At 39.7% G+C, this 23560-nt stretch overlaps 14 non-coding genes across 14 annotated transcripts; all 14 read left to right on the top strand.

Annotated features, from left to right (window-relative positions):
- Positions 1-755: 755 nt before the first annotated feature.
- Positions 756-874, top strand: LOC142346735 (5S ribosomal RNA). Its single transcript, XR_012759780.1, has one exon. It is a non-coding gene; the product is annotated as a 5S ribosomal RNA (ribosomal RNA).
- Positions 875-2198: 1324 nt separating this feature from the next.
- LOC142346734 (5S ribosomal RNA) lies at positions 2199-2317 on the top strand. The gene has a single exon (XR_012759779.1). It is a non-coding gene; the product is annotated as a 5S ribosomal RNA (ribosomal RNA).
- Positions 2318-3641: 1324 nt separating this feature from the next.
- On the top strand, positions 3642-3760 carry LOC142346733 (5S ribosomal RNA). Its single transcript, XR_012759778.1, has one exon. It is a non-coding gene; the product is annotated as a 5S ribosomal RNA (ribosomal RNA).
- Positions 3761-5084: 1324 nt separating this feature from the next.
- LOC142346731 (5S ribosomal RNA) lies at positions 5085-5203 on the top strand. The gene has a single exon (XR_012759776.1). It is a non-coding gene; the product is annotated as a 5S ribosomal RNA (ribosomal RNA).
- Positions 5204-6715: 1512 nt separating this feature from the next.
- Positions 6716-6834, top strand: LOC142346730 (5S ribosomal RNA). Its single transcript, XR_012759775.1, has one exon. It is a non-coding gene; the product is annotated as a 5S ribosomal RNA (ribosomal RNA).
- A 2263-nt stretch (positions 6835-9097) lies between these two features.
- LOC142346729 (5S ribosomal RNA) lies at positions 9098-9216 on the top strand. Its single transcript, XR_012759774.1, has one exon. It is a non-coding gene; the product is annotated as a 5S ribosomal RNA (ribosomal RNA).
- Positions 9217-10541: 1325 nt separating this feature from the next.
- LOC142346728 (5S ribosomal RNA) lies at positions 10542-10660 on the top strand. Its single transcript, XR_012759773.1, has one exon. It is a non-coding gene; the product is annotated as a 5S ribosomal RNA (ribosomal RNA).
- Positions 10661-11984: 1324 nt separating this feature from the next.
- LOC142346727 (5S ribosomal RNA) lies at positions 11985-12103 on the top strand. The gene has a single exon (XR_012759772.1). It is a non-coding gene; the product is annotated as a 5S ribosomal RNA (ribosomal RNA).
- A 1136-nt stretch (positions 12104-13239) lies between these two features.
- On the top strand, positions 13240-13358 carry LOC142346725 (5S ribosomal RNA). Its single transcript, XR_012759770.1, has one exon. It is a non-coding gene; the product is annotated as a 5S ribosomal RNA (ribosomal RNA).
- A 1136-nt stretch (positions 13359-14494) lies between these two features.
- On the top strand, positions 14495-14613 carry LOC142346724 (5S ribosomal RNA). Its single transcript, XR_012759769.1, has one exon. It is a non-coding gene; the product is annotated as a 5S ribosomal RNA (ribosomal RNA).
- A 1136-nt stretch (positions 14614-15749) lies between these two features.
- On the top strand, positions 15750-15868 carry LOC142346723 (5S ribosomal RNA). Its single transcript, XR_012759768.1, has one exon. It is a non-coding gene; the product is annotated as a 5S ribosomal RNA (ribosomal RNA).
- Positions 15869-17004: 1136 nt separating this feature from the next.
- Positions 17005-17123, top strand: LOC142346722 (5S ribosomal RNA). The gene has a single exon (XR_012759767.1). It is a non-coding gene; the product is annotated as a 5S ribosomal RNA (ribosomal RNA).
- Positions 17124-18259: 1136 nt separating this feature from the next.
- On the top strand, positions 18260-18378 carry LOC142346721 (5S ribosomal RNA). Its single transcript, XR_012759766.1, has one exon. It is a non-coding gene; the product is annotated as a 5S ribosomal RNA (ribosomal RNA).
- A 1136-nt stretch (positions 18379-19514) lies between these two features.
- LOC142346720 (5S ribosomal RNA) lies at positions 19515-19633 on the top strand. The gene has a single exon (XR_012759765.1). It is a non-coding gene; the product is annotated as a 5S ribosomal RNA (ribosomal RNA).
- Positions 19634-23560: the final 3927 nt, after the last annotated feature.

The following is a 23560-nucleotide window of genomic DNA, read 5'->3' as shown; positions in this document are numbered from 1 at the left end:
GTGGAGCGTGCCCACAAAAAATGAGCCAATTCGGACTAAAATTGACCATTTGGTGATCAAAACAAAGTTCGGTGATCGAAAAAGTTAAGCCTCATCGAGCGCGGATACTTTTTGTAAATGACAATTTCAGCAATAACCATTGCTCCAAACACACCCCATATACTTGTAAAGGCCATTCTAATAGTTCCCCTGCTTGCGTATACTGTATATTTGATATTTGGAACTGTCTCGGAAACATCAAAACTAATTGTAAATTTTCCCTTTATTAAACTAACTTTTAACTTAGTGCAAATCGCTCAGTTCCATTCTTTAGGCTGCACTCCGCTAACGCAGAGTGCATTCAAATAAAACTTATCAAATAGAGTTGATACTTACCTATTTAATAAGTTTATCACAACAATTAGGCTAAAAGCAATTCGCCACTGATTTTCCCAATTACCGGCCTAAACCCACTGAAGTCATGCTTCCGGTTCAATGTCCGGTTATACAGGTTCCCCGTACCCAATCCATCTGTGCTTTGTTTTGCTGCCGTTCCACTGTATTGTGGATGGTTGGAAGCAAAAAGTTTGCGCTTTTGTCATAATACACTGTTTGGCTACGAATTGCATAAATTATAACACAACCGTGGCTAAAATTGCATGTATTAAGTGACTATTTTGCAAACCGCAAGGCGGCCAGTTAAAGTAATCCTATATATGAATATAAGACTACAATACAATACTGTTGTATATAAATTCGCTCCCGCTCACGCAAATGCCTACGACCATACCATGTTGAATGCACCGGTTCTCGTCCGATCACCGAAGTTAAGCAACATTGGGCCTGGTTAGTACTTGGATGGGTGACCGCTTGGGAACACCAGGTGTTGTAGGCTTTTTCTTTTGAGTATTCAAACCTCATAGAATACTTTTATTCGATATTTACACTTTTTAGAGCCTCAAAAAGCCTCGGTGATCGAAAAAGTTAAGCCTCATCGAGCGCGGATACTTTTTTGGAAATGGGTAAAAACTTGTCCAAAATGGTTCGCTGTGCCAGATTTTTTTGTTTTATCCCAATCTATGGCTCAAGTGGAGCATGCCCACAAAAAATGAGCCAATTCGGACTAAAATTGACGATTTGGTGACCAAAACAAAGTTCGGTGATCGAAAAAGTTAAGCCTCATCGAGCGCGGATACTTTTTTGGAAATCGGTAAAAACTTGACCAAAACGGTTCGCTGTGCCCAATTTTTTTGTTTTATCCCAATCTATGGCTCAAGTGGAGCATGCCCACAAAAAATGAGCCAATTCGGACTAAAATTGACGATTTGGTGACCAAAACAAAGTTCGGTGATCGAAAAAGTTAAGCCTCATCGAGCGCGGATACTTTTTTGGAAATCGGTAAAAACTTGACCAAAACGGTTCGCTGTGCCCAATTTTTTTATTTTATCCCAAATTATGGCTCAAGTGGAGCGTGCCCACAAAAAATGAGCCAATTCGGACTAAAATTGACCATTTGGTGATCAAAACAAAGTTCGGTGATCGAAAAAGTTAAGCCTCATCGAGCGCGGATACTTTTTGTAAATGACAATTTCAGCAATAACCATTGCTCCAAACACACCCCATATACTTGTAAAGGCCATTCTAATAGTTCCCCTGCTTGCGTATACTGTATATTTGATATTTGGAACTGTCTCGGAAACATCAAAACTAATTGTAAATTTTCCCTTTATTAAACTAACTTTTAACTTAGTGCAAATCGCTCAGTTCCATTCTTTAGGCTGCACTCCGCTAACGCAGAGTGCATTCAAATAAAACTTATCAAATAGAGTTGATACTTACCTATTTAATAAGTTTATCACAACAATTAGGCTAAAAGCAATTCGCCACTGATTTTCCCAATTACCGGCCTAAACCCACTGAAGTCATGCTTCCGGTTCAATGTCCGGTTATACAGGTTCCCCGTACCCAATCCATCTGTGCTTTGTTTTGCTGCCGTTCCACTGTATTGTGGATGGTTGGAAGCAAAAAGTTTGCGCTTTTGTCATAATACACTGTTTGGCTACGAATTGCATAAATTATAACACAACCGTGGCTAAAATTGCATGTATTAAGTGACTATTTTGCAAACCGCAAGGCGGCCAGTTAAAGTAATCCTATATATGAATATAAGACTACAATACAATACTGTTGTATATAAATTCGCTCCCGCTCACGCAAATGCCTACGACCATACCATGTTGAATGCACCGGTTCTCGTCCGATCACCGAAGTTAAGCAACATTGGGCCTGGTTAGTACTTGGATGGGTGACCGCTTGGGAACACCAGGTGTTGTAGGCTTTTTCTTTTGAGTATTCAAACCTCATAGAATACTTTTATTCGATATTTACACTTTTTAGAGCCTCAAAAAGCCTCGGTGATCGAAAAAGTTAAGCCTCATCGAGCGCGGATACTTTTTTGGAAATGGGTAAAAACTTGTCCAAAATGGTTCGCTGTGCCAGATTTTTTTGTTTTATCCCAATCTATGGCTCAAGTGGAGCATGCCCACAAAAAATGAGCCAATTCGGACTAAAATTGACGATTTGGTGACCAAAACAAAGTTCGGTGATCGAAAAAGTTAAGCCTCATCGAGCGCGGATACTTTTTTGGAAATCGGTAAAAACTTGACCAAAACGGTTCGCTGTGCCCAATTTTTTTGTTTTATCCCAATCTATGGCTCAAGTGGAGCATGCCCACAAAAAATGAGCCAATTCGGACTAAAATTGACGATTTGGTGACCAAAACAAAGTTCGGTGATCGAAAAAGTTAAGCCTCATCGAGCGCGGATACTTTTTTGGAAATCGGTAAAAACTTGACCAAAACGGTTCGCTGTGCCCAATTTTTTTATTTTATCCCAAATTATGGCTCAAGTGGAGCGTGCCCACAAAAAATGAGCCAATTCGGACTAAAATTGACCATTTGGTGATCAAAACAAAGTTCGGTGATCGAAAAAGTTAAGCCTCATCGAGCGCGGATACTTTTTGTAAATGACAATTTCAGCAATAACCATTGCTCCAAACACACCCCATATACTTGTAAAGGCCATTCTAATAGTTCCCCTGCTTGCGTATACTGTATATTTGATATTTGGAACTGTCTCGGAAACATCAAAACTAATTGTAAATTTTCCCTTTATTAAACTAACTTTTAACTTAGTGCAAATCGCTCAGTTCCATTCTTTAGGCTGCACTCCGCTAACGCAGAGTGCATTCAAATAAAACTTATCAAATAGAGTTGATACTTACCTATTTAATAAGTTTATCACAACAATTAGGCTAAAAGCAATTCGCCACTGATTTTCCCAATTACCGGCCTAAACCCACTGAAGTCATGCTTCCGGTTCAATGTCCGGTTATACAGGTTCCCCGTACCCAATCCATCTGTGCTTTGTTTTGCTGCCGTTCCACTGTATTGTGGATGGTTGGAAGCAAAAAGTTTGCGCTTTTGTCATAATACACTGTTTGGCTACGAATTGCATAAATTATAACACAACCGTGGCTAAAATTGCATGTATTAAGTGACTATTTTGCAAACCGCAAGGCGGCCAGTTAAAGTAATCCTATATATGAATATAAGACTACAATACAATACTGTTGTATATAAATTCGCTCCCGCTCACGCAAATGCCTACGACCATACCATGTTGAATGCACCGGTTCTCGTCCGATCACCGAAGTTAAGCAACATTGGGCCTGGTTAGTACTTGGATGGGTGACCGCTTGGGAACACCAGGTGTTGTAGGCTTTTTCTTTTGAGTATTCAAACCTCATAGAATACTTTTATTCGATATTTACACTTTTTAGAGCCTCAAAAAGCCTCGGTGATCGAAAAAGTTAAGCCTCATCGAGCGCGGATACTTTTTTGGAAATGGGTAAAAACTTGTCCAAAATGGTTCGCTGTGCCAGATTTTTTTGTTTTATCCCAATCTATGGCTCAAGTGGAGCATGCCCACAAAAAATGAGCCAATTCGGACTAAAATTGACGATTTGGTGACCAAAACAAAGTTCGGTGATCGAAAAAGTTAAGCCTCATCGAGCGCGGATACTTTTTTGGAAATCGGTAAAAACTTGACCAAAACGGTTCGCTGTGCCCAATTTTTTTGTTTTATCCCAATCTATGGCTCAAGTGGAGCATGCCCACAAAAAATGAGCCAATTCGGACTAAAATTGACGATTTGGTGACCAAAACAAAGTTCGGTGATCGAAAAAGTTAAGCCTCATCGAGCGCGGATACTTTTTTGGAAATCGGTAAAAACTTGACCAAAACGGTTCGCTGTGCCCAATTTTTTTATTTTATCCCAAATTATGGCTCAAGTGGAGCGTGCCCACAAAAAATGAGCCAATTCGGACTAAAATTGACGATTTGGTGATCAAAACAAAGTTCGGTGATCGAAAAAGTTAAGCCTCATCGAGCGCGGATACTTTTTGTAAATGACAATTTCAGCAATAACCATTGCTCCAAACACACCCCATATACTTGTAAAGGCCATTCTAATAGTTCCCCTGCTTGCGTATACTGTATATTTGATATTTGGAACTGTCTCGGAAACATCAAAACTAATTGTAAATTTTCCCTTTATTAAACTAACTTTTAAGTTAGTGCAAATCGCTCAGTTCCATTCTTTAGGCTGCACTCCGCTAACGCAGAGTGCATTCAAATAAAACTTATCAAATAGAGTTGATACTTACCTATTTAATAAGTTTATCACAACAATTAGGCTAAAAGCAATTCGCCACTGATTTTCCCAATTACCGGCCTAAACCCACTGAAGTCATGCTTCCGGTTCAATGTCCGGTTATACAGGTTCCCCGTACCCAATCCATCTGTGCTTTGTTTTGCTGCCGTTCCACTGTATTGTGGATGGTTGGAAGCAAAAAGTTTGCGCTTTTGTCATAATACACTGTTTGGCTACGAATTGCATAAATTATAACACAACCGTGGCTAAAATTGCATGTATTAAGTGACTATTTTGCAAACCGCAAGGCGGCCAGTTAAAGTAATCCTATATATGAATATAAGACTACAATACAATACTGTTGTATATAAATTCGCTCCCGCTCACGCAAATGCCTACGACCATACCATGTTGAATGCACCGGTTCTCGTCCGATCACCGAAGTTAAGCAACATTGGGCCTGGTTAGTACTTGGATGGGTGACCGCTTGGGAACACCAGGTGTTGTAGGCTTTTTCTTTTGAGTATTCAAACCTCATAGAATACTTTTATTCGATATTTACACTTTTTAGAGCCTCAAAAAGCCTCGGTGATCGAAAAAGTTAAGCCTCATCGAGCGCGGATACTTTTTTGGAAATGGGTAAAAACTTGTCCAAAATGGTTCGCTGTGCCAGATTTTTTTGTTTTATCCCAATCTATGGCTCAAGTGGAGCATGCCCACAAAAAATGAGCCAATTCGGACTAAAATTGACGATTTGGTGACCAAAACAAAGTTCGGTGATCGAAAAAGTTAAGCCTCATCGAGCGCGGATACTTTTTTGGAAATCGGTAAAAACTTGACCAAAACGGTTCGCTGTGCCCAATTTTTTTGTTTTATCCCAATCTATGGCTCAAGTGGAGCATGCCCACAAAAAATGAGCCAATTCGGACTAAAATTGACGATTTGGTGACCAAAACAAAGTTCGGTGATCGAAAAAGTTAAGCCTCATCGAGCGCGGATACTTTTTTGGAAATCGGTAAAAACTTGACCAAAACGGTTCGCTGTGCCCAATTTTTTTATTTTATCCCAAATTATGGCTCAAGTGGAGCGTGCCCACAAAAAATGAGCCAATTCGGACTAAAATTGACGATTTGGTGACCAAAACAAAGTTCGGTGATCGAAAAAGTTAAGCCTCATCGAGCGCGGATACTTTTTTGGAAATCGGTAAAAACTTGACCAAAACGGTTCGCTGTGCCCAATTTTTTTATTTTATCCCAAATTATGGCTCAAGTGGAGCGTGCCCACAAAAAATGAGCCAATTCGGACTAAAATTGACGATTTGGTGATCAAAACAAAGTTCGGTGATCGAAAAAGTTAAGCCTCATCGAGCGCGGATACTTTTTGTAAATGACAATTTCAGCAATAACCATTGCTCCAAACACACCCCATATACTTGTAAAGGCCATTCTAATAGTTCCCCTGCTTGCGTATACTGTATATTTGATATTTGGAACTGTCTCGGAAACATCAAAACTAATTGTAAATTTTCCCTTTATTAAACTAACTTTTAAGTTAGTGCAAATCGCTCAGTTCCATTCTTTAGGCTGCACTCCGCTAACGCAGAGTGCATTCAAATAAAACTTATCAAATAGAGTTGATACTTACCTATTTAATAAGTTTATCACAACAATTAGGCTAAAAGCAATTCGCCACTGATTTTCCCAATTACCGGCCTAAACCCACTGAAGTCATGCTTCCGGTTCAATGTCCGGTTATACAGGTTCCCCGTACCCAATCCATCTGTGCTTTGTTTTGCTGCCGTTCCACTGTATTGTGGATGGTTGGAAGCAAAAAGTTTGCGCTTTTGTCATAATACACTGTTTGGCTACGAATTGCATAAATTATAACACAACCGTGGCTAAAATTGCATGTATTAAGTGACTATTTTGCAAACCGCAAGGCGGCCAGTTAAAGTAATCCTATATATGAATATAAGACTACAATACAATACTGTTGTATATAAATTCGCTCCCGCTCACGCAAATGCCTACGACCATACCATGTTGAATGCACCGGTTCTCGTCCGATCACCGAAGTTAAGCAACATTGGGCCTGGTTAGTACTTGGATGGGTGACCGCTTGGGAACACCAGGTGTTGTAGGCTTTTTCTTTTGAGTATTCAAACCTCATAGAATACTTTTATTCGATATTTACACTTTTTAGAGCCTCAAAAAGCCTCGGTGATCGAAAAAGTTAAGCCTCATCGAGCGCGGATACTTTTTTGGAAATGGGTAAAAACTTGTCCAAAATGGTTCGCTGTGCCAGATTTTTTTGTTTTATCCCAATCTATGGCTCAAGTGGAGCATGCCCACAAAAAATGAGCCAATTCGGACTAAAATTGACGATTTGGTGACCAAAACAAAGTTCGGTGATCGAAAAAGTTAAGCCTCATCGAGCGCGGATACTTTTTTGGAAATCGGTAAAAAACTTGACCAAAACGGTTCGCTGTGCCCAATTTTTTTGTTTTATCCCAATCTATGGCTCAAGTGGAGCATGCCCACAAAAAATGAGCCAATTCGGACTAAAATTGACGATTTGGTGACCAAAACAAAGTTCGGTGATCGAAAAAGTTAAGCCTCATCTAGCGCGGATACTTTTTTGGAAATCGGTAAAAACTTGACCAAAACGGTTCGCTGTGCCCAATTTTTTTATTTTACCCAAACTATAGCTCAAGTGGAGCGTGCCCACAAAAAATGAGCCAATTCGGACTAAAATTGACGATTTGGTGACCAAAACAAAGTTCGGTGATCGAAAAAGTTAAGCCTCATCGAGCGCGGATACTTTTTTGGAAATCGGTAAAAACTTGACCAAAACGGTTCGCTGTGCCCAATTTTTTTATTTTATCCCAAATTATGGCTCAAGTGGAGCGTGCCCACAAAAAATGAGCCAATTCGGACTAAAATTGACGATTTGGTGACCAAAACAAAGTTCGGTGATCGAAAAAGTTAAGCCTCATCGAGCGCGGATACTTTTTTGGAAATCGGTAAAAACTTGACCAAAACGGTTCGCTGTGCCCAATTTTTTTATTTTATCCCAAATTATGGCTCAAGTGGAGCGTGCCCACAAAAAATGAGCCAATTCGGACTAAAATTGACGATTTGGTGACCAAAACAAAGTTCGGTGATCGAAAAAGTTAAGCCTCATCTAGCGCGGATACTTTTTTGGAAATCGGTAAAAACTTGACCAAAACGGTTCGCTGTGCCCAATTTTTTTATTTTACCCAAACTATAGCTCAAGTGGAGCGTGCCCACAAAAAATGAGCCAATTCGGACTAAAATTGACGATTTGGTGACCAAAACAAAGTTCGGTGATCGAAAAAGTTAAGCCTCATCGAGCGCGGATACTTTTTTGGAAATCGGTAAAAACTTGACCAAAACGGTTCGCTGTGCCCAATTTTTTTATTTTATCCCAAATTATGGCTCAAGTGGAGCGTGCCCACAAAAAATGAGCCAATTCGGACTAAAATTGACGATTTGGTGACCAAAACAAAGTTCGGTGATCGAAAAAGTTAAGCCTCATCGAGCGCGGATACTTTTTTGGAAATCGGTAAAAACTTGACCAAAACGGTTCGCTGTGCCCAATTTTTTTATTTTATCCCAAATTATGGCTCAAGTGGAGCGTGCCCACAAAAAATGAGCCAATTCGGACTAAAATTGACGATTTGGTGATCAAAACAAAGTTCGGTGATCGAAAAAGTTAAGCCTCATCGAGCGCGGATACTTTTTGTAAATGACAATTTCAGCAATAACCATTGCTCCAAACACACCCCATATACTTGTAAAGGCCATTCTAATAGTTCCCCTGCTTGCGTATACTGTATATTTGATATTTGGAACTGTCTCGGAAACATCAAAACTAATTGTAAATTTTCCCTTTATTAAACTAACTTTTAAGTTAGTGCAAATCGCTCAGTTCCATTCTTTAGGCTGCACTCCGCTAACGCAGAGTGCATTCAAATAAAACTTATCAAATAGAGTTGATACTTACCTATTTAATAAGTTTATCACAACAATTAGGCTAAAAGCAATTCGCCACTGATTTTCCCAATTACCGGCCTAAACCCACTGAAGTCATGCTTCCGGTTCAATGTCCGGTTATACAGGTTCCCCGTACCCAATCCATCTGTGCTTTGTTTTGCTGCCGTTCCACTGTATTGTGGATGGTTGGAAGCAAAAAGTTTGCGCTTTTGTCATAATACACTGTTTGGCTACGAATTGCATAAATTATAACACAACCGTGGCTAAAATTGCATGTATTAAGTGACTATTTTGCAAACCGCAAGGCGGCCAGTTAAAGTAATCCTATATATGAATATAAGACTACAATACAATACTGTTGTATATAAATTCGCTCCCGCTCACGCAAATGCCTACGACCATACCATGTTGAATGCACCGGTTCTCGTCCGATCACCGAAGTTAAGCAACATTGGGCCTGGTTAGTACTTGGATGGGTGACCGCTTGGGAACACCAGGTGTTGTAGGCTTTTTCTTTTGAGTATTCAAACCTCATAGAATACTTTTATTCGATATTTACACTTTTTAGAGCCTCAAAAAGCCTCGGTGATCGAAAAAGTTAAGCCTCATCGAGCGCGGATACTTTTTTGGAAATGGGTAAAAACTTGTCCAAAATGGTTCGCTGTGCCAGATTTTTTTGTTTTATCCCAATCTATGGCTCAAGTGGAGCATGCCCACAAAAAATGAGCCAATTCGGACTAAAATTGACGATTTGGTGACCAAAACAAAGTTCGGTGATCGAAAAAGTTAAGCCTCATCGAGCGCGGATACTTTTTTGGAAATCGGTAAAAAACTTGACCAAAACGGTTCGCTGTGCCCAATTTTTTTGTTTTATCCCAATCTATGGCTCAAGTGGAGCATGCCCACAAAAAATGAGCCAATTCGGACTAAAATTGACGATTTGGTGACCAAAACAAAGTTCGGTGATCGAAAAAGTTAAGCCTCATCTAGCGCGGATACTTTTTTGGAAATCGGTAAAAACTTGACCAAAACGGTTCGCTGTGCCCAATTTTTTTATTTTATTCCAAATTATGGCTCAAGTGGAGCGTGCCCACAAAAAATGAGCCAATTCGGACTAAAATTGACGATTTGGTGATCAAAACAAAGTTCGGTGATCGAAAAAGTTAAGCCTCATCGAGCGCGGATACTTTTTGTAAATGACAATTTCAGCAATAACCATTGCTCCAAACACACCCCATATACTTGTAAAGGCCATTCTAATAGTTCCCCTGCTTGCGTATACTGTATATTTGATATTTGGAACTGTCTCGGAAACATCAAAACTAATTGTAAATTTTCCCTTTATTAAACTAACTTTTAAGTTAGTGCAAATCGCTCAGTTCCATTCTTTAGGCTGCACTCCGCTAACGCAGAGTGCATTCAAATAAAACTTATCAAATAGAGTTGATACTTACCTATTTAATAAGTTTATCACAACAATTAGGCTAAAAGCAATTCGCCACTGATTTTCCCAATTACCGGCCTAAACCCACTGAAGTCATGCTTCCGGTTCAATGTCCGGTTATACAGGTTCCCCGTACCCAATCCATCTGTGCTTTGTTTTGCTGCCGTTCCACTGTATTGTGGATGGTTGGAAGCAAAAAGTTTGCGCTTTTGTCATAATACACTGTTTGGCTACGAATTGCATAAATTATAACACAACCGTGGCTAAAATTGCATGTATTAAGTGACTATTTTGCAAACCGCAAGGCGGCCAGTTAAAGTAATCCTATATATGAATATAAGACTACAATACAATACTGTTGTATATAAATTCGCTCCCGCTCACGCAAATGCCTACGACCATACCATGTTGAATGCACCGGTTCTCGTCCGATCACCGAAGTTAAGCAACATTGGGCCTGGTTAGTACTTGGATGGGTGACCGCTTGGGAACACCAGGTGTTGTAGGCTTTTTCTTTTGAGTATTCAAACCTCATAGAATACTTTTATTCGATATTTACACTTTTTAGAGCCTCAAAAAGCCTCGGTGATCGAAAAAGTTAAGCCTCATCGAGCGCGGATACTTTTTTGGAAATGGGTAAAAACTTGTCCAAAATGGTTCGCTGTGCCAGATTTTTTTGTTTTATCCCAATCTATGGCTCAAGTGGAGCATGCCCACAAAAAATGAGCCAATTCGGACTAAAATTGACGATTTGGTGACCAAAACAAAGTTCGGTGATCGAAAAAGTTAAGCCTCATCGAGCGCGGATACTTTTTTGGAAATCGGTAAAAACTTGACCAAAACGGTTCGCTGTGCCCAATTTTTTTATTTTATCCCAAATTATGGCTCAAGTGGAGCGTGCCCACAAAAAATGAGCCAATTCGGACTAAAATTGACGATTTGGTGACCAAAACAAAGTTCGGTGATCGAAAAAGTTAAGCCTCATCTAGCGCGGATACTTTTTTGGAAATCGGTAAAAACTTGACCAAAACGGTTCGCTGTGCCCAATTTTTTTATTTTATTCCAAATTATGGCTCAAGTGGAGCGTGCCCACAAAAAATGAGCCAATTCGGACTAAAATTGACGATTTGGTGATCAAAACAAAGTTCGGTGATCGAAAAAGTTAAGCCTCATCGAGCGCGGATACTTTTTGTAAATGACAATTTCAGCAATAACCATTGCTCCAAACACACCCCATATACTTGTAAAGGCCATTCTAATAGTTCCCCTGCTTGCGTATACTGTATATTTGATATTTGGAACTGTCTCGGAAACATCAAAACTAATTGTAAATTTTCCCTTTATTAAACTAACTTTTAAGTTAGTGCAAATCGCTCAGTTCCATTCTTTAGGCTGCACTCCGCTAACGCAGAGTGCATTCAAATAAAACTTATCAAATAGAGTTGATACTTACCTATTTAATAAGTTTATCACAACAATTAGGCTAAAAGCAATTCGCCACTGATTTTCCCAATTACCGGCCTAAACCCACTGAAGTCATGCTTCCGGTTCAATGTCCGGTTATACAGGTTCCCCGTACCCAATCCATCTGTGCTTTGTTTTGCTGCCGTTCCACTGTATTGTGGATGGTTGGAAGCAAAAAGTTTGCGCTTTTGTCATAATACACTGTTTGGCTACGAATTGCATAAATTATAACACAACCGTGGCTAAAATTGCATGTATTAAGTGACTATTTTGCAAACCGCAAGGCGGCCAGTTAAAGTAATCCTATATATGAATATAAGACTACAATACAATACTGTTGTATATAAATTCGCTCCCGCTCACGCAAATGCCTACGACCATACCATGTTGAATGCACCGGTTCTCGTCCGATCACCGAAGTTAAGCAACATTGGGCCTGGTTAGTACTTGGATGGGTGACCGCTTGGGAACACCAGGTGTTGTAGGCTTTTTCTTTTGAGTATTCAAACCTCATAGAATACTTTTATTCGATATTTACACTTTTTAGAGCCTCAAAAAGCCTCGGTGATCGAAAAAGTTAAGCCTCATCGAGCGCGGATACTTTTTTGGAAATGGGTAAAAACTTGTCCAAAATGGTTCGCTGTGCCAGATTTTTTTGTTTTATCCCAATCTATGGCTCAAGTGGAGCATGCCCACAAAAAATGAGCCAATTCGGACTAAAATTGACGATTTGGTGACCAAAACAAAGTTCGGTGATCGAAAAAGTTAAGCCTCATCGAGCGCGGATACTTTTTTGGAAATCGGTAAAAACTTGACCAAAACGGTTCGCTGTGCCCAATTTTTTTATTTTATCCCAAATTATGGCTCAAGTGGAGCGTGCCCACAAAAAATGAGCCAATTCGGACTAAAATTGACGATTTGGTGATCAAAACAAAGTTCGGTGATCGAAAAAGTTAAGCCTCATCGAGCGCGGATACTTTTTGTAAATGACAATTTCAGCAATAACCATTGCTCCAAACACACCCCATATACTTGTAAAGGCCATTTTAATAGTTCCCCTGCTTGCGTATACTGTATATTTGATATTTGGAACTGTCTCGGAAACATCAAAACTAATTGTAAATTTTCCCTTTATTAAACTAACTTTTAAGTTAGTGCAAATCGCTCAGTTCCATTCTTTAGGCTGCACTCCGCTAACGCAGAGTGCATTCAAATAAAACTTATCAAATAGAGTTGATACTTACCTATTTAATAAGTTTATCACAACAATTAGGCTAAAAGCAATTCGCCACTGATTTTCCCAATTACCGGCCTAAACCCACTGAAGTCATGCTTCCGGTTCAATGTCCGGTTATACAGGTTCCCCGTACCCAATCCATCTGTGCTTTGTTTTGCTGCCGTTCCACTGTATTGTGGATGGTTGGAAGCAAAAAGTTTGCGCTTTTGTCATAATACACTGTTTGGCTACGAATTGCATAAATTATAACACAACCGTGGCTAAAATTGCATGTATTAAGTGACTATTTTGCAAACCGCAAGGCGGCCAGTTAAAGTAATCCTATATATGAATATAAGACTACAATACAATACTGTTGTATATAAATTCGCTCCCGCTCACGCAAATGCCTACGACCATACCATGTTGAATGCACCGGTTCTCGTCCGATCACCGAAGTTAAGCAACATTGGGCCTGGTTAGTACTTGGATGGGTGACCGCTTGGGAACACCAGGTGTTGTAGGCTTTTTCTTTTGAGTATTCAAACCTCATAGAATACTTTTATTCGATATTTACACTTTTTAGAGCCTCAAAAAGCCTCGGTGATCGAAAAAGTTAAGCCTCATCGAGCGCGGATACTTTTTTGGAAATGGGTAAAAACTTGTCCAAAATGGTTCGCTGTGCCAGATTTTTTTGTTTTATCCCAATCTATGGCTCAAGTGGAGCATGCCCACAAAAAATGAGCCAATTCGGACTAAAATTGACGATTTGGTGACCAAAACAAAGTTCGGTGATCGAAAAAGTTAAGCCTCATCGAGCGCGGATACTTTTTTGGAAATCGGTAAAAACTTGACCAAAACGGTTCGCTGTGCCCAATTTTTTTATTTTATCCCAAATTATGGCTCAAGTGGAGCGTGCCCACAAAAAATGAGCCAATTCGGACTAAAATTGACGATTTGGTGATCAAAACAAAGTTCGGTGATCGAAAAAGTTAAGCCTCATCGAGCGCGGATACTTTTTGTAAATGACAATTTCAGCAATAACCATTGCTCCAAACACACCCCATATACTTGTAAAGGCCATTCTAATAGTTCCCCTGCTTGCGTATACTGTATATTTGATATTTGGAACTGTCTCGGAAACATCAAAACTAATTGTAAATTTTCCCTTTATTAAACTAACTTTTAAGTTAGTGCAAATCGCTCAGTTCCATTCTTTAGGCTGCACTCCGCTAACGCAGAGTGCATTCAAATAAAACTTATCAAATAGAGTTGATACTTACCTATTTAATAAGTTTATCACAACAATTAGGCTAAAAGCAATTCGCCACTGATTTTCCCAATTACCTGCCTAAACCCACTGAAGTCATGCTTCCGGTTCAATGTCCGGTTATACAGGTTCCCCGTACCCAATCCATCTGTGCTTTGTTTTGCTGCCGTTCCACTGTATTGTGGATGGTTGGAAGCAAAAAGTTTGCGCTTTTGTCATAATACACTGTTTGGCTACGAATTGCATAAATTATAACACAACCGTGGCTAAAATTGCATGTATTAAGTGACTATTTTGCAAACCGCAAGGCGGCCAGTTAAAGTAATCCTATATATGAATATAAGACTACAATACAATACTGTTGTATATAAATTCGCTCCCGCTCACGCAAATGCCTACGACCATACCATGTTGAATGCACCGGTTCTCGTCCGATCACCGAAGTTAAGCAACATTGGGCCTGGTTAGTACTTGGATGGGTGACCGCTTGGGAACACCAGGTGTTGTAGGCTTTTTCTTTTGAGTATTCAAACCTCATAGAATACTTTTATTCGATATTTACACTTTTTAGAGCCTCAAAAAGCCTCGGTGATCGAAAAAGTTAAGCCTCATCGAGCGCGGATACTTTTTTGGAAATGGGTAAAAACTTGTCCAAAATGGTTCGCTGTGCCAGATTTTTTTGTTTTATCCCAATCTATGGCTCAAGTGGAGCATGCCCACAAAAAATGAGCCAATTCGGACTAAAATTGACGATTTGGTGACCAAAACAAAGTTCGGTGATCGAAAAAGTTAAGCCTCATCGAGCGCGGATACTTTTTTGGAAATCGGTAAAAACTTGACCAAAACGGTTCGCTGTGCCCAATTTTTTTATTTTATCCCAAATTATGGCTCAAGTGGAGCGTGCCCACAAAAAATGAGCCAATTCGGACTAAAATTGACGATTTGGTGATCAAAACAAAGTTCGGTGATCGAAAAAGTTAAGCCTCATCGAGCGCGGATACTTTTTGTAAATGACAATTTCAGCAATAACCATTGCTCCAAACACACCCCATATACTTGTAAAGGCCATTTTAATAGTTCCCCTGCTTGCGTATACTGTATATTTGATATTTGGAACTGTCTCGGAAACATCAAAACTAATTGTAAATTTTCCCTTTATTAAACTAACTTTTAAGTTAGTGCAAATCGCTCAGTTCCATTCTTTAGGCTGCACTCCGCTAACGCAGAGTGCATTCAAATAAAACTTATCAAATAGAGTTGATACTTACCTATTTAATAAGTTTATCACAACAATTAGGCTAAAAGCAATTCGCCACTGATTTTCCCAATTACCGGCCTAAACCCACTGAAGTCATGCTTCCGGTTCAATGTCCGGTTATACAGGTTCCCCGTACCCAATCCATCTGTGCTTTGTTTTGCTGCCGTTCCACTGTATTGTGGATGGTTGGAAGCAAAAAGTTTGCGCTTTTGTCATAATACACTGTTTGGCTACGAATTGCATAAATTATAACACAACCGTGGCTAAAATTGCATGTATTAAGTGACTATTTTGCAAACCGCAAGGCGGCCAGTTAAAGTAATCCTATATATGAATATAAGACTACAATACAATACTGTTGTATATAAATTCGCTCCCGCTCACGCAAATGCCTACGACCATACCATGTTGAATGCACCGGTTCTCGTCCGATCACCGAAGTTAAGCAACATTGGGCCTGGTTAGTACTTGGATGGGTGACCGCTTGGGAACACCAGGTGTTGTAGGCTTTTTCTTTTGAGTATTCAAACCTCATAGAATACTTTTATTCGATATTTACACTTTTTAGAGCCTCAAAAAGCCTCGGTGATCGAAAAAGTTAAGCCTCATCGAGCGCGGATACTTTTTTGGAAATGGGTAAAAACTTGTCCAAAATGGTTCGCTGTGCCAGATTTTTTTGTTTTATCCCAATCTATGGCTCAAGTGGAGCATGCCCACAAAAAATGAGCCAATTCGGACTAAAATTGACGATTTGGTGACCAAAACAAAGTTCGGTGATCGAAAAAGTTAAGCCTCATCGAGCGCGGATACTTTTTTGGAAATCGGTAAAAACTTGACCAAAACGGTTCGCTGTGCCCAATTTTTTTATTTTATCCCAAATTATGGCTCAAGTGGAGCGTGCCCACAAAAAATGAGCCAATTCGGACTAAAATTGACGATTTGGTGATCAAAACAAAGTTCGGTGATCGAAAAAGTTAAGCCTCATCGAGCGCGGATACTTTTTGTAAATGACAATTTCAGCAATAACCATTGCTCCAAACACACCCCATATACTTGTAAAGGCCATTCTAATAGTTCCCCTGCTTGCGTATACTGTATATTTGATATTTGGAACTGTCTCGGAAACATCAAAACTAATTGTAAATTTTCCCTTTATTAAACTAACTTTTAAGTTAGTGCAAATCGCTCAGTTCCATTCTTTAGGCTGCACTCCGCTAACGCAGAGTGCATTCAAATAAAACTTATCAAATAGAGTTGATACTTACCTATTTAATAAGTTTATCACAACAATTAGGCTAAAAGCAATTCGCCACTGATTTTCCCAATTACCGGCCTAAACCCACTGAAGTCATGCTTCCGGTTCAATGTCCGGTTATACAGGTTCCCCGTACCCAATCCATCTGTGCTTTGTTTTGCTGCCGTTCCACTGTATTGTGGATGGTTGGAAGCAAAAAGTTTGCGCTTTTGTCATAATACACTGTTTGGCTACGAATTGCATAAATTATAACACAACCGTGGCTAAAATTGCATGTATTAAGTGACTATTTTGCAAACCGCAAGGCGGCCAGTTAAAGTAATCCTATATATGAATATAAGACTACAATACAATACTGTTGTATATAAATTCGCTCCCGCTCACGCAAATGCCTACGACCATACCATGTTGAATGCACCGGTTCTCGTCCGATCACCGAAGTTAAGCAACATTGGGCCTGGTTAGTACTTGGATGGGTGACCGCTTGGGAACACCAGGTGTTGTAGGCTTTTTCTTTTGAGTATTCAAACCTCATAGAATACTTTTATTCGATATTTACACTTTTTAGAGCCTCAAAAAGCCTCGGTGATCGAAAAAGTTAAGCCTCATCGAGCGCGGATACTTTTTTGGAAATGGGTAAAAACTTGTCCAAAATGGTTCGCTGTGCCAGATTTTTTTGTTTTATCCCAATCTATGGCTCAAGTGGAGCATGCCCACAAAAAATGAGCCAATTCGGACTAAAATTGACGATTTGGTGACCAAAACAAAGTTCGGTGATCGAAAAAGTTAAGCCTCATCGAGCGCGGATACTTTTTTGGAAATCGGTAAAAACTTGACCAAAACGGTTCGCTGTGCCCAATTTTTTTATTTTATCCCAAATTATGGCTCAAGTGGAGCGTGCCCACAAAAAATGAGCCAATTCGGACTAAAATTGACGATTTGGTGATCAAAACAAAGTTCGGTGATCGAAAAAGTTAAGCCTCATCGAGCGCGGATACTTTTTGTAAATGACAATTTCAGCAATAACCATTGCTCCAAACACACCCCATATACTTGTAAAGGCCATTCTAATAGTTCCCCTGCTTGCGTATACTGTATATTTGATATTTGGAACTGTCTCGGAAACATCAAAACTAATTGTAAATTTTCCCTTTATTAAACTAACTTTTAAGTTAGTGCAAATCGCTCAGTTCCATTCTTTAGGCTGCACTCCGCTAACGCAGAGTGCATTCAAATAAAACTTATCAAATAGAGTTGATACTTACCTATTTAATAAGTTTATCACAACAATTAGGCTAAAAGCAATTCGCCACTGATTTTCCCAATTACCGGCCTAAACCCACTGAAGTCATGCTTCCGGTTCAATGTCCGGTTATACAGGTTCCCCGTACCCAATCCATCTGTGCTTTGTTTTGCTGCCGTTCCACTGTATTGTGGATGGTTGGAAGCAAAAAGTTTGCGCTTTTGTCATAATACACTGTTTGGCTACGAATTGCATAAATTATAACACAACCGTGGCTAAAATTGCATGTATTAAGTGACTATTTTGCAAACCGCAAGGCGGCCAGTTAAAGTAATCCTATATATGAATATAAGACTACAATACAATACTGTTGTATATAAATTCGCTCCCGCTCACGCAAATGCCTACGACCATACCATGTTGAATGCACCGGTTCTCGTCCGATCACCGAAGTTAAGCAACATTGGGCCTGGTTAGTACTTGGATGGGTGACCGCTTGGGAACACCAGGTGTTGTAGGCTTTTTCTTTTGAGTATTCAAACCTCATAGAATACTTTTATTCGATATTTACACTTTTTAGAGCCTCAAAAAGCCTCGGTGATCGAAAAAGTTAAGCCTCATCGAGCGCGGATACTTTTTTGGAAATGGGTAAAAACTTGTCCAAAATGGTTCGCTGTGCCAGATTTTTTTGTTTTATCCCAATCTATGGCTCAAGTGGAGCATGCCCACAAAAAATGAGCCAATTCGGACTAAAATTGACGATTTGGTGACCAAAACAAAGTTCGGTGATCGAAAAAGTTAAGCCTCATCGAGCGCGGATACTTTTTTGGAAATCGGTAAAAACTTGACCAAAACGGTTCGCTGTGCCCAATTTTTTTATTTTATCCCAAATTATGGCTCAAGTGGAGCGTGCCCACAAAAAATGAGCCAATTCGGACTAAAATTGACGATTTGGTGATCAAAACAAAGTTCGGTGATCGAAAAAGTTAAGCCTCATCGAGCGCGGATACTTTTTGTAAATGACAATTTCAGCAATAACCATTGCTCCAAACACACCCCATATACTTGTAAAGGCCATTCTAATAGTTCCCCTGCTTGCGTATACTGTATATTTGATATTTGGAACTGTCTCGGAAACATCAAAACTAATTGTAAATTTTCCCTTTATTAAACTAACTTTTAAGTTAGTGCAAATCGCTCAGTTCCATTCTTTAGGCTGCACTCCGCTAACGCAGAGTGCATTCAAATAAAACTTATCAAATAGAGTTGATACTTACCTATTTAATAAGTTTATCACAACAATTAGGCTAAAAGCAATTCGCCACTGATTTTCCCAATTACCGGCCTAAACCCACTGAAGTCATGCTTCCGGTTCAATGTCCGGTTATACAGGTTCCCCGTACCCAATCCATCTGTGCTTTGTTTTGCTCTCGTTCCACTGTATTGTGGATGGTTGGAAGCAAAAAGTTTGCGCTTTTGTCATAATACACTGTTTGGCTACGAATTGCATAAATTATAACACAACCGTGGCTAAAATTGCATGTATTAAGTGACTATTTTGCAAACCGCAAGGCGGCCAGTTAAAGTAATCCTATATATGAATATAAGACTACAATACAATACTGTTGTATATAAATTCGCTCCCGCTCACGCAAATGCCTACGACCATACCATGTTGAATGCACCGGTTCTCGTCCGATCACCGAAGTTAAGCAACATTGGGCCTGGTTAGTACTTGGATGGGTGACCGCTTGGGAACACCAGGTGTTGTAGGCTTTTTCTTTTGAGTATTCAAACCTCATAGAATACTTTTATTCGATATTTACACTTTTTAGAGCCTCAAAAAGCCTCGGTGATCGAAAAAGTTAAGCCTCATCGAGCGCGGATACTTTTTTGGAAATGGGTAAAAACTTGTCCAAAATGGTTCGCTGTGCCAGATTTTTTTGTTTTATCCCAATCTATGGCTCAAGTGGAGCATGCCCACAAAAAATGAGCCAATTCGGACTAAAATTGACGATTTGGTGACCAAAACAAAGTTCGGTGATCGAAAAAGTTAAGCCTCATCGAGCGCGGATACTTTTTTGGAAATCGGTAAAAACTTGACCAAAACGGTTCGCTGTGCCCAATTTTTTTGTTTTATCCCAATCTATGGCTCAAGTGGAGCATGCCCACAAAAAATGAGCCAATTCGGACTAAAATTGACGATTTGGTGACCAAAACAAAGTTCGGTGATCGAAAAAGTTAAGCCTCATCGAGCGCGGATACTTTTTTGGAAATCGGTAAAAACTTGACCAAAACGGTTCGCTGTGCCCAATTTTTTTATTTTATCCCAATCTATGGCTCAAGTGGAGCATGCCCACAAAAAATGAGCCAATTCGGACTAAAATTGACGATTTGGTGACCAAAACAAAGTTCGGTGATCGAAAAAGTTAAGCCTCATCGAGCGCGGATACTTTTTTGGAAATCGGTAAAAACTTGACCAAAACGGTTCGCTGTGCCCAATTTTTTTATTTTATCCCAATCTATGGCTCAAGTGGAGCATGCCCACAAAAAATGAGCCAATTCGGACTAAAATTGACGATTTGGTGACCAAAACAAAGTTCGGTGATCGAAAAAGTTAAGCCTCATCGAGCGCGGATACTTTTTTGGAAATCGGTAAAAACTTGACCAAAACGGTTCGCTGTGCCCAATTTTTTTGTTTTATCCCAATCTATGGCTCAAGTGGAGCATGCCCACAAAAAATGAGCCAATTCGGACTAAAATTGACGATTTGGTGACCAAAACAAAGTTCGGTGATCGAAAAAGTTAAGCCTCATCGAGCGCGGATACTTTTTTGGAAATCGGTAAAAACTTGACCAAAACGGTTCGCTGTGCCCAATTTTTTTATTTTATCCCAATCTATGGCTCAAGTGGAGCATGCCCACAAAAAATGAGCCAATTCGGACTAAAATTGACGATTTGGTGACCAAAACAAAGTTCGGTGATCGAAAAAGTTAAGCCTCATCGAGCGCGGATACTTTTTTGGAAATCGGTAAAAACTTGACCAAAACGGTTCGCTGTGCCCAATTTTTTTGTTTTATCCCAATCTATGGCTCAAGTGGAGCATGCCCACAAAAAATGAGCCAATTCGGACTAAAATTGACGATTTGGTGACCAAAACAAAGTTCGGTGATCGAAAAAGTTAAGCCTCATCGAGCGCGGATACTTTTTTGGAAATCGGTAAAAACTTGACCAAAACGGTTCGCTGTGCCCAATTTTTTTATTTTATCCCAATCTATGGCTCAAGTGGAGCATGCCCACAAAAAATGAGCCAATTCGGACTAAAATTGACGATTTGGTGACCAAAACAAAGTTCGGTGATCGAAAAAGTTAAGCCTCATCGAGCGCGGATACTTTTTTGGAAATCGGTAAAAACTTGACCAAAACGGTTCGCTGTGCCCAATTTTTTTATTTTATCCCAATCTATGGCTCAAGTGGAGCATGCCCACAAAAAATGAGCCAATTCGGACTAAAATTGACGATTTGGTGACCAAAACAAAGTTCGGTGATCGAAAAAGTTAAGCCTCATCGAGCGCGGATACTTTTTTGGAAATCGGTAAAAACTTGACCAAAACGGTTCGCTGTGCCCAATTTTTTTGTTTTATCCCAATCTATGGCTCAAGTGGAGCATGCCCACAAAAAATGAGCCAATTCGGACTAAAATTGACGATTTGGTGACCAAAACAAAGTTCGGTGATCGAAAAAGTTAAGCCTCATCGAGCGCGGATACTTTTTTGGAAATCGGTAAAAACTTGACCAAAACGGTTCGCTGTGCCCAATTTTTTTATTTTATCCCAATCTATGGCTCAAGTGGAGCATGCCCACAAAAAATGAGCCAATTCGGACTAAAATTGACGATTTGGTGACCAAAACAAAGTTCGGTGATCGAAAAAGTTAAGCCTCATCGAGCGCGGATACTTTTTTGGAAATCGGTAAAAACTTGACCAAAACGGTTCGCTGTGCCCAATTTTTTTATTTTATCCCAATCTATGGCTCAAGTGGAGCATGCCCACAAAAAATGAGCCAATTCGGACTAAAATTGACGATTTGGTGACCAAAACAAAGTTCGGTGATCGAAAAAGTTAAGCCTCATCGAGCGCGGATACTTTTTTGGAAATCGGTAAAAACTTGACCAAAACGGTTCGCTGTGCCCAATTTTTTTGTTTTATCCCAATCTATGGCTCAAGTGGAGCATGCCCACAAAAAATGAGCCAATTCGGACTAAAATTGACGATTTGGTGACCAAAACAAAGTTCGGTGATCGAAAAAGTTAAGCCTCATCGAGCGCGGATACTTTTTTGGAAATCGGTAAAAACTTGACCAAAACGGTTCGCTGTGCCCAATTTTTTTATTTTATCCCAATCTATGGCTCAAGTGGAGCATGCCCACAAAAAATGAGCCAATTCGGACTAAAATTGACGATTTGGTGACCAAAACAAAGTTCGGTGATCGAAAAAGTTAAGCCTCATCGAGCGCGGATACTTTTTTGGAAATCGGTAAAAACTTGACCAAAACGGTTCGCTGTGCCCAATTTTTTTGTTTTATCCCAATCTATGGCTCAAGTGGAGCATGCCCACAAAAAATGAGCCAATTCGGACTAAAATTGACGATTTGGTGACCAAAACAAAGTTCGGTGATCGAAAAAGTTAAGCCTCATCGAGCGCGGATACTTTTTTGGAAATCGGTAAAAACTTGACCAAAACGGTTCGCTGTGCCCAATTTTTTTATTTTATCCCAATCTATGGCTCAAGTGGAGCATGCCCACAAAAAATGAGCCAATTCGGACTAAAATTGACGATTTGGTGACCAAAACAAAGTTCGGTGATCGAAAAAGTTAAGCCTCATCGAGCGCGGATACTTTTTTGGAAATCGGTAAAAACTTGACCAAAACGGTTCGCTGTGCCCAATTTTTTTATTTTATCCCAAATTATGGCTCAAGTGGAGCGTGCCCACAAAAAATGAGCCAATTCGGACTAAAATTGACGATTTGGTGATCAAAACAAAGTTCGGTGATCGAAAAAGTTAAGCCTCATCGAGCGCGGATACTTTTTGTAAATGACAATTTCAGCAATAACCATTGCTCCAAACACACCCCATATACTTGTAAAGGCCATTCTAATAGTTCCCCTGCTTGCGTATACTGTATATTTGATATTTGGAACTGTCTCGGAAACATCAAAACTAATTGTAAATTTTCCCTTTATTAAACTAACTTTTAAGTTAGTGCAAATCGCTCAGTTCCATTCTTTAGGCTGCACTCCGCTAACGCAGAGTGCATTCAAATAAAACTTATCAAATAGAGTTGATACTTACCTATTTAATAAGTTTATCACAACAATTAGGCTAAAAGCAATTCGCCACTGATTTTCCCAATTACCGGCCTAAACCCACTGAAGTCATGCTTCCGGTTCAATGTCCGGTTATACAGGTTCCCCGTACCCAATCCATCTGTGCTTTGTTTTGCTGCCGTTCCACTGTATTGTGGATGGTTGGAAGCAAAAAGTTTGCGCATTTGTCATAATACACTGTTTGGCTACGAATTGCATAAATTATAACACAACCGTGGCTAAAATTGCATGTATTAAGTGACTATTTTGCAAACCGCAAGGCGGCCAGTTAAAGTAATCCTATATATGAATATAAGACTACAATACAATACTGTTG

Source organism: Convolutriloba macropyga, chromosome 9 (genome assembly GCF_964194025.1).
Source record: "Convolutriloba macropyga chromosome 9, txConMacr16.3, whole genome shotgun sequence".
Taxonomy (NCBI): Eukaryota; Metazoa; Xenacoelomorpha; order Acoela; family Convolutidae; genus Convolutriloba; species Convolutriloba macropyga.
Note: the sequence above shows the minus strand (reverse complement) of the source record. Positions and strands in the feature narration are given on the sequence as shown.